This window comes from Microcaecilia unicolor, chromosome 8, assembly GCF_901765095.1.
Source record: "Microcaecilia unicolor chromosome 8, aMicUni1.1, whole genome shotgun sequence".
Classification (NCBI taxonomy): domain Eukaryota; kingdom Metazoa; phylum Chordata; class Amphibia; order Gymnophiona; family Siphonopidae; genus Microcaecilia; species Microcaecilia unicolor.
In genome coordinates this window covers 165,234,210-165,249,241 of record NC_044038.1, presented here as the reverse complement: position 1 = coordinate 165,249,241, position 15,032 = coordinate 165,234,210, and the positions used below count along the sequence as shown (strand labels likewise).

Below are 15,032 nucleotides of genomic sequence, written 5' to 3'. Positions count from 1 at the left end.
GAAAGGGTTAAGGCCTTGGTTGGATAAGGACTTGGCTAGTGGGGTCATCATTAGGTTGAAAAGGATCAGTGATAGTGGTGATCCTTGAGGTACTCCGCAGTCTGCTTTCTATGGTGATGATATGTTTGAATTTGATTTCACTTGATATGTTCTAGTGGTTAGGAAACCCTTGATCCAACTAAATATATTTCCACCAATCCTGAAGTAATCTAGGAGTCTTAGTAGTATATTATGGTTTACCATGTCGAATGCACTAGACATGTCGAATTGGAGGAGAAGTATGCTTTTACCTGTTGCTATTTCTTGCTTGAATTTGGTTAGGAGAGTAATTAGTACTGTTTCAGTGCTATGGAGGGGGCGAGATCCTGATTGTGATTCATGAAATATTGAGAACTAGTAAAAAAAAAGGCCCGTTTCTGACACAAATGAAGCGGGCGCTAGCAAGGTTTTCCTCGGAGTGTGTATGTTTTAGAGAGTGTGTGTGTGAGACTGTGACTGTGTGTGCGTGACAGAGAGAGAGAGAGTGAGATTGGGTGCGAGTGTGTCTGTGAGAGAGAGTGTGTGTGTGACAATGACAGTGTGTGCGAGTGCATATCTGAGACACAGTGAGTGTGAGAGAGAGCGAGTGTGAGAGTATGTGTGTGATACACAGACTCTTTGTGAGACCGAGAGTGTATGAGACCGAGAGTTTGCAGAACCCCCCTCCCCCTCTTCTTCCCCCCCTCCTTCCCCCCTTCCACCCTGTCCAAGTTCCAGAACCCCTCCCACTTCTTCCCATCCGAGTTCCAGGACCACCCTCCCACTTCTTCCCACCCCCTCTTCCCTTCCCGTTCCGCCTCCCCCCTCTCCGAGTTCCAGGACCCACCCTTCCCCCCCCGCTACCCCCTGATCCAGGACCCCCGCCTCCCCTTCCAGTTCCAGGACCCGCCCCCCCCCTTCCCAGTGGATTTCAAGTAATTCCCTCCCCCCCCTCTGTCGTTTCAGGACCCCCCTTTGTAGTTTCAGGCCCCCCCGGTCCGTTCTTGACCCCCCTTTCGTTTCAGGACCCCCCCTCCCACTCCCCATCTGTCTGCGCATGCCACAAACGTCAAAACAACAACAAAAAAACACAAACACGTGGCTCCCCACTTCCCCCTGCATTAAATAGAAAACTAAAAACATAAATCAAAAAAGGATCGGGAGGGGGCAAAGGCACTCGTCAGGAGCGTCCTGTATGGACGGCCTTGCCCCCTCCCCCCCGCTGCTCCCCGCTTCCCCCTGCACGAAAACTCCAAATTTTAGCAGCCCCGGCCCCTCTCCCTTCCTGTTCCTTTCTCTCTACTCTCCCACAGCTCCGCCTCCCGCCATCCTCCGCCCCCATGCTCTGCCCCCGCTGCCCCCCCTGAGGTCATCGCCGCCGCTCCCCCCCTCCACCGGGTCCCCCCTCCGCATTACCGGGCCCGCGCAGCGCCTCTCACCTCTGTATGAAGGCGCTGCACGGGCAAGACCATCTGATCGCTGCAGTACGTCAGACGGGGTGGGCCCAGTTCAGGGAAGGAGAGAGACGTCCTGAAGACTGCAGCGATCAGATGATCTTCTTGCTCGTGCAGCGCCTTCATACAGAGGTGAGAGGCGCTGCGCGGGCCCGGTAATGCGGAGGGGGGGCCCGGGGGGCAGAGGTTGGCGGGAGGCGGAGCTGTGGGAGAGTAGAGAGAAAAGAAGAGGAAGGGACGGGGGCCTGGGGCTGCTAAAATTTGGAGTTTTCGTGCAGGGGGAAGCGGGGAGCAGCGGGGGGGGGGGAGGCAAGGCCGTCCATACGGGACGCTCCTAATGGGCGCCTTTGCCCACTCCCAATCCTATTTCAATTTTTCTTTTGCTTTTCTTAATTCAGGGGGAAGCCTAGGAAGTACTGCATCCACCTTGTCGTTCTTTATTAGTAGCGTTTTTATTTAATCTCACTTTTAAACATGCCAGCTTGGATTTGTATGCTGCAGGAGGAAGCGGGGCGTAGCAGCGTGTCTGACAGCTCAGGCCTTAATGACAGCTCTGACCTCACGTAAAATATATCGCGGTAAATGATTCGGTGCAATCGTCGGTATGGTTAGTGCATCCCGAATCGTCCACATTACAATGGTAGTTACTTGTTTGTATTCCGTTTTCGTTAGCTGTTGCTTCATTGGAAAAAGGCCTTTAATGCATACTACGGTTTAAAATTTCCTCGTTAAAGGGTCGTTAAAGTTTTGTGCATCTGGGCCTGAGAGCTGTATCAGTGGTTGGAGGTAGAAATCTGAGGAGAGACAGCTTTAATGCAGAGGTGATGAAATAGTCTAACAGGTAGAAGTAGCTCAGAGCTGGGTGGCTGGAGAGTGCAATATCTCATTAGGGAGATATAGGACACAGAGACTTTGCAGCTACTAGTGCCACATCAGTGGACGGAGGTAGAAATCAGAGGGGAGGCAGCAGCCCCAGGCCGCCTCTGCTGCTGTGCACCGGGTCCCACGGAGCCCGTCTCTGGGACACCTCCGCCGCTCCTCTCCCGTTCTTCCCGTCGCCTCAGGCGATCCGACCATGAGGCGCTGTCGACTGGGTCCCGGTGGTCGCACATCTCTCCAACTGTCGCTCCACCTAGGCAGCCCTGCCGGACACAGCGGGTGGGCGAGGAGGCAGAGCCGGGCGTGCGACCGCCGCCATGCAAACCTCACGAAGTCCCCCCTTGGGGAGAAGTTTGGTTGCCTCTCCCCGCTCTGGGGGCGGCAGCGGTGCCGTTCACCGACTCCGCCGGTTGCTGTCTCGGCCGGGAACGCCATCCACTGCTCCACCCAGGCTTTGCCTTCACGAGCACGGGGCTTCCACAGGCGCGTCCCACTCAGACCGGGAGCACCGTCCACTGTCCAGCCCAGGCTTCATCCTCCAAGCCCGACGCTCCCTCAGGCGCGTCTCACTCAGGCCGAGGCGCCGTCCGCCGCTCTTCCCAACTTCGCCCTCGAAGCCTGGAGCTCCCGCAGGCGCGTCTTACTCAGGCGCCATCTTTACAAGGCTAATTGGCAGTATTACCCAATTAGCCTTCCCTCTTTAAAGTGTCTTCCTAAAACAAATAGGTTTATAATTCATCAGTAGCCTAGTGGCTGAAAGCACCTTTTATATATTTGGTTACTATATGTAAGCTGGTAGCATATCTAACTAAAAGCACAATTCAAAAATCCCAAAGCCACTAGATCGGTGGCAAATAAGAAGCAAAAGGTAGTGCTGGTTAGCGATTCTCTTCTGAGAGGTACAGAGGCACCCATCTGCCAACCAGACATGATGTCCAGGGAAGAGTGCTATCTAAAGATTCAAGACGTAGCAGAAAATTTGCCAAGACTCATCAAGTCTACTGACCACTATCCTATGCTGCTCATCCAAGCTGGCACAAAATGATACTGCTAGGTATCCTACTGAACATATCAAGCGTGACTTCATGGCTCAGAGTTAGAGGGTAAAGCACCTAGGTGCACAGGCGGTGTTCTTAACAATCCTTCCTGCTAAAGGTAAAGGACAAATGAGGGAAGCTTGCATCCTGTAACTGAATGTGTGGCTGCATGGATGGTGCCAACATGCGCACTTCGGTTTCCTAGACCATGGGATGATTTTCCAAGAGCTACTGACCAGTGATGATGTTCATCTTTCAAGGAAGGGACGAAGTGTGTTCTGTAACAAACTAGTTAAAAGTACTAAAGAGGGATTTAAACTAAATTTGCTAGGGATGGGTGAGAAAAGCCTCAAAGTCATTAATAACCCTTAGAAAGGTAAAGGGAAAAAAGAGCAACATCTGGAGAGCCTTGTATATCGATGCCCATAGTATGCGAAACAAACTTCCAGATCTAGAGGCTACAATGACAGAAGCTGACTTGGATTTAGTGGCGGTCAGGGAGACATGGTTCACGGAGAACCATGACTGGGGTATAGTTATACCAGGCTATAACCTATTCAGGAAAGACGGGGTAGGAAAAAAGGATGGCGGCATTATATGTTAAAAATAATATTAAAGTGACAGACTTGAAGGACGTATGGGGTAAAGAAGAAGCACTGTGGGTTAAACTGGTAAAGAGGGAAAGGAAAAACAAAAAAAAGACTGAAGGTCCTAAATTTCAAAAGAACTAACATAGTCAAGATAGGGACATTTCTTAAGGAAGAGTTAGTTGGATGGGAACAGCTGAAGGAAGGAGAACTTCAGTGGACAAAACTGAAAGGAGCTATTTTAAAGGTGACAAACCTTTATGCTAGAAAATTTCATAAAAGTTAAGAGGAAAAGAAGGCTGCTCTGGTTCTCAAAACATAGTAGCTGAAAAGGTAAGGGAAAGGTTAGCCTTCATACGTTACAACTCAGAAAGAGGAAGATAGGCAAAAGTACCTGGAAAAGCTGTCAGGAAAGCAAAGAGGCAATGGAAGAAAAGTTAGTAGATACGGTAAAATTGGGAAACAAGACATTTTTAGATATGTAAGTAACAGGAGGAAGTGCCATAATAGCACTGTGAGGTTCAAAGCTGAGGGGGAGAAATATGTAGAAGCTGATAAGGATAAAGCTAAACTACTTAATTATTTCTGCTGTGTTCACGGATGAAAGACCAGGGGCACAACTGCAGAAAACAAATGCTAATAGAGAAGGATGTATGGTAGACCAGAACAGATTCTCAGAAGACTGTTCATGAGGAGATTGCTAGACTAAAAGAAGACAAAGCGATGGGGCCTGATGGGATACATCCGAAGGTGCTCAAGGAACTCAGCGAAGATCTGGCAGCTCCGCTGTCTGAGCTCTTCAATGCTTCTTTAGAGTCTGGAGTGGTCCTGGAGGACTGGAGAAGGGTGGATGTGGTCCATCTGCACAAGAGCAAAAGGATGAAGTTGGGAATTACAGACCTGTGAAGTCTGGCCTCAGTGGTGAGTAAACTAACGGAAACGCTTCTAAAGCAGATGATTATGAGGTTTCTCAAATCAAATGGACTGCAGGACCCAAAGCAGCATGGTTTCTTGTCAGACAAATGTGATTGATTTCTTTCATTGGGTGACCAAATATTGGACTTGGGAGGGGCACTAGACGTGATGTACTTGGATTTTAGCAAAGTCTTTGATACGGTTCCGCACATGTGACTGATAAACTGGGTGCCCCTCTGTATAGGGCCTAACCGGGTTAAAAACTGGTTAAATGGAAGGAGACAGAGAGTAGTGGTAAACAGAGCTTGCTAAAAGGAAAAGGACATTATCAGTAGTGTACCAATTGGTCCTTGGGGTAGCTCTTTTTAACATCTTTGTGAGTGATATTGAGGAAGGACTGGTAAGGTTTGTCTCTGTGGATGATACCAAACTCTGTAATAGGGTGGACACCACAGAGTGTGTGAATAGTATGAAGAAGGATCTAGCAACGCTTGAAGAATGGTTCAATAATTGGCAACTAAGATTTAATGCTAAAAAAATGCAGGGTCATACACTTGGGTAACAAAATTCCATGGGAACAGTATAGCGGGGTGAAGTAATTCTGTGTACAAAAGAAGAGCAGGACTTGGGGGCAATTGTGTCTGATTATCTTAAGGTGGCCAAACAGGTAGAAAAGCCAACAGTGAAAGCCAGAAGGATACTCTGGTGCATAAGGAGAGGGATGACCAGCAGAAAAAAAATGAGGGTACCCCTGTATAAGTCTTTGGTGAGGCCCCATTTAGAATACTGTGTGCAATTCTGAAGACTGCACCTACAGAAAGATATAAACAGGATGAAATCAGTCCAAAAGGCAGCTACAAAATTGATCAGCAGTCTCTGTCATAAAACATATAGGGACAGGCTTATGAACCTCAAAATGTATACACTGGAAGAGAGGCGGAAGAGAGAGGATATGATAAAGACGTTTAAATACCACAGTGGTATATCGGGTAACTAACAAAGGCCCAACGCTCCTGGGTACCATTTTATAGAGGAGAAAAGAAAGACAAGTAGTGGAATGCCTCAGGGGTCAGTACTGGGGCCAATTCTGTTTAATATATTTGTGAGAGACATTGCTGAAGGGTTAAAAGGAGAAGTTTGCCTTTTTGCGAATGACACAAAGAAAGCCAATAGAGAAGAGATCTCCAAAAATTAGAAGAATGGTCAAAGGTTTGACAGTTAAAGTTTAATGCTAAGAAGTAAGGCATTCCAAAGGACTTGTACCAGATAGGAGGAGAGATTGTAAGAACAGCTCAGGAGAAGGAACTTGGGGTGATGGTGTCTGAGGATCTCAAGGTGATGAAACGTGACAAGGCGGTGGCCGTGGCCAGAAGGAAGGTAGGCTGCAGAGAGAGGGGAATAATCAGCAGAAGAAAGGAGGTGTTGATGCCCCTGTACAAGTCATTGGTGAGGCCCCACTTGGAGTACTGTGTTAAGTTTTGGAGGCCGTATCTTGCTAAGGATGTAAAAAGACGAAGCGGTTCAGAGAAAAGCGATGAAAATGGTATGGGGTTTGCGTCACAAGATGTATGACGACAGACTTGAGGACCTGAACATGTATACCCTGGAGGAAAGGAGAGACAAGAGTGATATGATACAGACATTCAAATATTTGAAAGTTATTAACCTACAAACAAACCTTTTCCACAGATTGGAAAGTGGTAGGACTAGAGGACATTATTTGAGGTTACAGGGGGACCAACTCAGGAATAATGTCAGGAAGTACTTTTTCACGGAGAGGGTGATGGATATCTGGAATGCCTTCCTGCGAGAGGTAGTGGAGAAGAAAATGGTAACAGAATTAAAAAATACATGTGATAAACACAAAGGAATCCTGTGCAGAAGACTTGGAACCAAACAAGCATAGCGAGGATTAGATGGCAGCACCAGTAACTGAAGCAAAGCCAGTGCCAGGCAAACTTCTACGGTCTGTGCCCCAAAAATGGCAAGGACAAACCATGATCAAGTATACATATGTAGTATCACATACCTTATACCTTAATGTACAGGAGGTGAGCCTTTTTCAAATGAAAGAAAAGTCTGAAATGAGAGGGCATAGACTGAAGTTAAGAGGAAACAGGCTTAGGAGTAATCTAAGAAAATACTTTTTCATGAAAAGGGTGGTGGATGCATTCCTGGTGGAGGTCGTGGAGACAAGGACTATGTCAGAATTTAAGAAAGCATGGGACAGGCACATGGGATCTCTTAGGAAAAGGAGGAGTTAGTAGTTACTGAGGATGGGCAGACAGGATGGGTCATTCGGTCCTTATCTGCAGTCATGTTTCCACGTTTCTACCTATTTAAGGTATGCAGTGCCAGCTGGAGGACTATTTATTTATTTATTTGTGGCATTTATACCCCGCTCTTTCAAGCTCGATAGCAGGTTCAGTGCAGCTTACAAAGTATGGTACAAAGTATCACAGAGATAATACAAAGTATGGACAAAGTATCACATAGATGACATAGAGGGGCATAATCGAACATCGCCGGCCAAATAGATCACCGACGATCTATGTTGGCGGCGGCGCTACAGCTGGCCGGAACCGTATTATCGAAAAAGATGGCCGGCCATCTTTTTTTTCGATAATACGGTTTAGCCCGGCCAAATGCCTTGGTTTGAGATGGCCGGGTTTGTTTTTCAGCGATAATGGAAAGTTATGTCGGCCATCTCAAACCCCGGCCAAATTCAAGGCAATTGGCCGTGGGAGGAGCCAGCATTTTTAGTGCACTGGCCCCCCTGACATGCCAGGACACCAACCAGCCACCCTAGGGGTCACTGCGGTGGACTTCAGAATAGCTCCCACGTGCATAGCTCCCTTACTTTGGGAGCTGAGCCCCCAACCCCCCCCCCCCCCCCAAACCCACTACCCACAAATGTACTGCACCCATTAAAATTGCTCCAGGGACCTGCATACAGCCTCTAGGACTTATTGCTGCTGTATAACTTTGGCACACCAGATCACACCTGAAGACTAATCTCTCTGAAAAAGTCCTTTCTTGAAATAACCACGTTTACTCACAGTTAACTGCAGATCAGAGGTTGTGCCCCACTGGCAAAGAGTCCCCTGGTACTAAGATTAGCAGTAGGTCAGAGCTGGCACAATGGTGTACAATGCCCTCTTTCAGCACCATTCAAGGTAAGAACTACGTTCTCTAACGTGGGTAACACAGGAAAGGGAACTAAAACTGGCTTACAAAAATGGCCACTACCGCATTGACTACAACAGGAAACAAAACAGGGCACACTCTGACCCAGTTAGCAGGGGAGAAAAGCACCATGGGAGTAGAGCCCAGTACCCTACACTCACCACAATGCACTGCTAATGTGACTCTGCAGGGCACCTAACAAAAAAGCTGTCACACACACCCGAGAGCCACATCGCAACCAGGGAAAGGCTGTCGGAGGATACAACACATTCTGCTGTCATGGAGGTGGGTACGGCATTTGAGGTTGGCATACAGGCTGGCAAAAAAGGTTTTTAGTTTTATTTTTTTAGTATGGAAGGGGGTTGGTGACCACTGGGGGAGTATGGGGAGGTCATCCCCCATTCCCTCCAGTGGTCATCTGGTCAGTTGGGGCACCTTTTTGAGGCTTGGTCGTGAAAATAAAAGGACCAAGTAAACGCGGCGAAATACTGCTTAACGCCGCTTTTTTTTTTTCATTATCAGCGAAAGCCGGCCATCTAGTAGCCACGCCCATGCCCACCCATGTCCCGCCTTCGCTGATCTACCGACACGCCCCCTTGAACTTTCGCCGGCGAAGTGAAGGGAAAGCGGCGATGCTGTCAAAAATGCCGCTTTCGATTATACCGATTTCGCCGCTTTTAAGAAATCGCCGGCCATCTCCCGATTTGTGTTGGAAGATGGCCGGCAATCACTTTCGATTATAAGCTGGATAGCTACATAGAGTAGTGTTGTAGGAGGCGGAAGGCCTCCAATTATTTAATATATAGAATTAATTCCTCATATTTCTGGACAGAGAGAAATGAAGGTTTCTCTCTTTCTAAATCATGGGAAAGCTTGCTGGAATAGCAATTACACTCTACCCCTCCTCTTGCCAAGTAAGGTGATTGAACCTGATTGCCCAGGATCTCTCCCATTGAATATGGTCAGGCCCCAGGGAGTTCAGGAGACAGAATTCTTTCCCATGCCCTTTGAAGTAAGGCTACTTCAATCTAGGAGAGAATTACCCTTTTTACAACTATGAGAAGAAAACCAGGTAACACCTTATTTCCTTCTTTGCCTAGAACAATTAGATCAAACACTATATTTCCCTGACAGACAGATCTCTGGAGTCAACAGTAATAGTTCCATTATGCATTTCCTTGAACATAAGAGAATCTATGTTATGACATAAACACAGGGTCTGAGCAGACAGAGGGGTAGATGCATAAGCAAACGTAAAAAAAATCAGAAACGTAAAAACCTTTACCGAATCTCAAATAAAGAAGCATGCTCCAAAAACACAGCCCCAAAAAGTTTGGTGCGGTATTGGAAAGAACGATGCACTAATCCCCGTCGGTAATCGGCTCGTAAAGCATACGCAAAGCAGCCAAGCGTTATGCTGGCTGCTCTGCGCATGCCAGAAACGTAAGAAAAAAAAGAAAACACAAACACGTGGCTCCCCACTTTCCCCTGCATGTCTCCACAAACATTAAAGGATCGGGAGGGGGCAAAGGCGCTCATCAGCAGCGTCCTGTATGGACGGCCTTGCCCCCCCCCCCCCCAGGTCCCCGCTGCTCCCAGCTGCTCAGTTTGTGAAATAAAAGCTTTTAAAAATGAAACCTTTGCAGTTGCTGGGCTCCCCCTCCCTTCCTGTGTCTCTCTTCTTTAGTCGGCAATGCTCCGCCTCCTGCCCTCCTCCACCTCCGTGCCCCGCCCCCCGATTTTGTCCCCGCCGCTCCCCCCCCCCCCCCCCCCACCATAATGGCCAGTGCAGCGCCTCTCACATATGTTTGAAGGCGCTGCACAGGATGGATCAGCTATTCTTTAGCTCTTCTGTCTCCTCCGGTCTCCTTTTTCTTCCTGTGTCCGCCCCTCCTCTGACGTCAGCTATCTACGTAGATAACTGACGTCAGAGGAGGGCGGACACAGGAAGAAAAAGGAGACATCGGAGGAGACAGAAGAGCTAAAGAATAGCTGATCCATCCTGTGCAGCGCCTTCAAACATAGGTGAGAGGCACTGCACCGGCCATTATGGTGGAGGGGGGGTGGGGCACGGAGGTGGAGGAGGGCAGGAGGCAGAGCATTGCCGACTAAAGAAGAGAGACACAGGAAGGGAGGGGGAGCCCAGCAACTGCAAAGGTTTCATTTTTAAAAGCTTTTATTTCACAAACGGAGCAGCGGGGACTTCGGGGGGGGGGGGGGGGGCAAGCAAGGCAAGGCCAGGCCGTCCATACAGGACGCTGCTGATGAGCGCCTTTGACCCCTCCCGATCCTTTTTTAATTTAGTTTCCTTTTTTATTTTAGGCACAGGGAAGCAGGGAGCCACTTTTCTTTTAAAACATGCCAGCAATTTGGTTTTTCATCGTGCAGGGGGCAGTGGGGAGATGACAGCTCAGGCTTTAACGACAGGTCTGAGCTGACGTTAAATTTCTGGTGGTAAGTGAATCGTTGCTATCGTCGGTATGGTTAGTGCATTCCGAATTGTCTACATTTCAATGGTAGTTTCTAATTTGCATTCCAGATTCGTTAGCTGCTACTGCCGTCGAAAAATAGGCTTTAGTGCATGGAAAGGATAGGAAATTCTTCCTTAAGGGCTCATTTAACGATGAAAAACGTTTAGTGCATCTGGGCCAGAGAGATGTAACACCTCTAAAGGGAAGCAGTTTTTAACTCTTGTCTTTAGAATAAGAATGACCTGGGATGTCAGAAGGAAAGTAATTAAACTCTTGCCTCCTCTTTTTAGAATAAAAATAAGAATAAAGGGATATACTAAGATAAATAGATCAAAGGTTCTGAGAAATATATTCTTGTGTGAGAAAAGCTGTAAAGATGAATAGAAGAGATATAATATCCAAAACATTTGGACAAGAGACCAACTGCATCTTCAAAGGGAATGTAAACAGATGCTATGTATTTCTTTATTGACAGGAGATCCTGACTGACTGTAAGATGCTAATTAAGGGGGTGAGAGAAACCCTCCTCCTTCCTGTGCTCCTTTTGTATTGAAAGGGAAAAGAAACACTATATAATATTTCTCTGTCAGATAGGAGATTGGGCAGTGTACATCTCTTTTGGCTCCCAAGCCAGGGAGTTTGAAAGAATGTCCTGTTCCCATTTTCCATTGTAATTTCATTTTCTGTAATATGTTCTTCTTTTCTATTCTATATCTATATTTATTCTTTATTTTTCCTAATCTTGGGAAAATAGAATAAACTTGTGTTTTTCCCCAAAGGAATCTTCCTTGGTTCTGTTCTTTTGTTATTGTTTTAAAGGCTTAATCCACCTGTCAGAGTTTCTTAAGGTACCAGTTGAGAGGATTGTTTTGCGTGAGTAGTGCTGGCTGAGTAACGGCTCTGGAGCACAGCATGAAAGGCACTAACAGTAGGCTTACAAAGTATGGTCATAGTTACATAGAGTAGGCTTACAAAGTATGGTACAAAGTATCACAGAGATAATACAAAATATGGAACAAAGTATCACATAGATGACATAGTTACATAGAGTAGGACAATAGTGATAGTTGTGGGGAAAGAGTTGGAGTATGGGTAATGCTAATGGTGTGGAATTAGGATCGGGGTTTAGGATTGGAGTATGGGTACTGCTAGTGGTGTGGTATTAGGATCGGGGTTTAGGACTGGAGTGTGGGTACTGCTAGTGGTGTGGTATTAGGATCGGGGTTTAGGACTGGAGTGTGGGTACTGCTAGTGGTGTGGAATTAGGATCAGGGTTTAGGAATGGTCATTTGGGTAGGCTTGTTTGAAGAGGTAGGTCTTCAGGAGTTTTCAGATATTACAAGAACACAGATTTGGAAAAGAAAGAGGAAGCTACATGAAGAGTTAATGGTTGTGAGCAGTACTGCTCTATAAGCTTGAGAGGGGAAGAAGAAAAAACAAATGAGGCAAGGAGGGAGGAGAACAGAAGGGAGAGTACTCAGCTATTTTCCAGTTCATCCCTAATTCGACACAGTGGTTAATACAATATTGTCACTTGCTTTTAATGGAACACGCAAAAGAGATGCATAAGTTAAAATGTGTTGCTCTGATGTTATGTTGTAAAGTGTTTTATTATTTGTCTGCAAACCATTTGGTCTGGCTCCTAAATTTAAAACATTTTGATACTTGGTTTTAATTAGAATATATTATAGCTATAACATGTCATGCCGAAACTCAAATTTCACTTCAGCAATGGAGAACAGGCCTTGAGGACATATAGTAGATCCCTGCAATGTTTAGTTACTGAGTTCTCACTCAGAGAATGCCAGATGGTACACACACGTGAAGCCCTATTTCCCCTTGGATCTAGCTGCTTTTTTGTGGCAAGCTTGATAAATCACACAGAGCACAGTAAAATTGTACTTTGACCACACAGTAGAACATGCTAAGTGGTGGTCAAACAACTAGAGCTCCCTAAAAAAAATGAAAAGTCTTGATAACAGACTTGAAACACCAACTAATAAAAAAAAAATGTTTTTATACCACTCTTATTACACTTGTAAATTAAAAACAATAACTTTGTTTGACTGGCCATGCCAAAATTTAAATAAAAATATATCCCTCTCTTCAACTATATTCTACCTGAATGGGGAGGCAAAGGGCCTGATTTATTAAAGCTTTTCGCCCATGTTTTACTTATAGAACTAAAGTTTAATGAAACATGCCTAAAGTCATAAGCACCATTTGCCAGTTTAATTGTGGAGGTGGCCGAAGCATCAGCAACCAAGTGTCAGTGGCAAAGTATGCAGAAGCAGCATTCTGTGTACCAAGCATGTAGTTCAAACCTACAGGAAAGAAAAAAAAATCTACTGCAATTTTACAAGTGAAGTAGTTTCTGTTTAGTTTTGTTAAAACTATTTAGCTTCAATCACAACTACTAGTAAATAGCTACAACCTTATATTTAGCTCTTTGGGAGTATACCGTATTTGCTCGATTCTAAGAAGCACATTTTCACTGAGTTTAATACGTGTGGAGAGATAGGTGCAGCTTACATTCAAGGGTATCTTAGAATTGAGGACAAATACTACAAATCACGTGGCTTTAGGGCACCAAAATGGAAATCTACTGTATTTGGCATACTCCTTAACAGTTTACTTTCAACATTTTTCACTTTTGCAAAATAGGGATGCATTTTAGAATCAATGGCGTTTTAACATCAAGGGTTTATTTTTCCACTTTTGCAAAATAGGGATGCGTCTTAGAATCAAGGGTAGTATTCTTTCATGCTAGATAATTATATTTCATCCTTTTGCTATACAGTAAGTTAGTGCTAATCAATCTTTCTGTGGCAACAACCCCATTCACGCAACCACAGAAAATATTGTAAGTAGTATACTATGCCATACTTTGTATTGTTATTTGAATATTTTTACTGCTGTAATTGTCTATTGCTGATGTTTGATTTATTCTTACTGTACACCGTCTTGAGTGAATTCCTTCACAAAGTAAATAAATACTAATAAATAAATAAAATATGACAACCCCAACACAGCACAGACCAATGATGTCTTATGGAAGGTCCGTCTAGGTTGTGACCCCACCAGCATCAACCAGTTTGGAAGCTCTGCTTTAAGTCATCTGACTTATCTTGTTTTGATGCACTTAAAGAAAAATGTTCTAACACAGGGCCTGTAGTACAAGACAGCCCCCCCCCCCCCCCACCCCGTACCAAAACCATAAACAGCATGGGTATTACAGGGTTGAGGCTGGTAACCCCTAAGGTCCTCTCAAGGAGCATCACTATCTGTACCCTGGTCACAAGAAATTACACGTATGGTCATCTACTATATCACTTTGATGCCTTCCAGCAAGCTTTCTCGGATGGCAATTTTTCTCAGAACAGCATAGTCCTGCTCTACTGCACATGAGTTTGCATGACAAGACTATTTCAAAGCATCCTTTACTTTCTGCTAGACTAAGGTAGGATCCAATCTACTAAGTATTTTGATTCAGAAAAAGAGAAAAACGCTTAGTCTTGACATCAGTGACATAGAATTCCAATACAGGTCTTACATTAAAACTGCATAGTAGAATAGAGTGACACATGATGTGCTCCTGTATCTTACCACCACCACACACACACAAAAAAGGTTAGGGCTTACTCTTGCACGAGAAAGTCACTTTACAAGGTTTATTTCCCTACATAAAAGGGGGAAGGGGGAAACTTTATTTTGCAAAATGCGCCATTAAAAGAGGTGATGTTGCCAAAACCAAGGCAGCACCAGCACCTCAAATAACATCTTTTTGCACAGGGAATACATGGACCTCGGAGATGGGGCAGAGCGAAGAGCGCAACCTAAAGAGGCTCCTGGAATTTTACTACATGCCTCCCAAAGGTCAATCTTAATGAAAACTTTCAGAAGCGCCCCCCCCCCCATCTCCTTATAGGCGAGGTCTTGGGGAAAAGAAAAAAAAGAGGGGAGTGGCTGAGAAACCAGGCAACAGTGTCCGCAGGTCGGTGAATGGGCATCGGAATGCCTGCCAGTGCCAGCAAGACGAAGGAAACGAGAAGGAGGAGGAGGAGGAAGAGGAGCAGCAACAGCTCGTGGCTTCTTCTCTCTGCTCCCCGGCGCGCGGCTCCCTAGCCTCCTGCACTCACCTCTTGCGTCGGGCCGGCGCCGGCCTCTCGGCCGCTGCGCTCGCGCTGGGCGAGAGTCCGGTTGTTTGTCGTTCTGGCTAACTGCCGGAAGGTATCCTTCCACATTCGCCGGGAAGCAGTGGTGTCAAAGATGCGTGAATGGAGGGACGGGTTGGGGAGGGGTGGTGGTGGCGGCAACGGGGGCTGAGCTCGGCGTCACATTCACTCCCTTCCTGTCATTCTGCCCCTGCCGCGGCTCCTTCACGCACCAACGGCTGCCGCTGTGGGAGAGAGCGATGACCTCACGACTCCCAGTCCCACCGCCCCTCTCCTGCGGCTGCCGACGGTGGAAGCATCCAATAGCAAA

General features: G+C 46.3%; 1 protein-coding gene across 1 annotated transcript in view; it reads right to left on the bottom strand.

The window, feature by feature from the left end:
• Positions 1-14,959, bottom strand: part of MAPK9 (mitogen-activated protein kinase 9) — a 121,585-nt gene extending 106,626 nt beyond the window's left edge. The window contains 1 exon segment of the mRNA XM_030212873.1: positions 14,687-14,959. The gene's annotated coding sequence lies outside the window, so the exon portion shown is untranslated.
• Between the last annotated feature and the right edge of the window lie 73 nt (positions 14,960-15,032).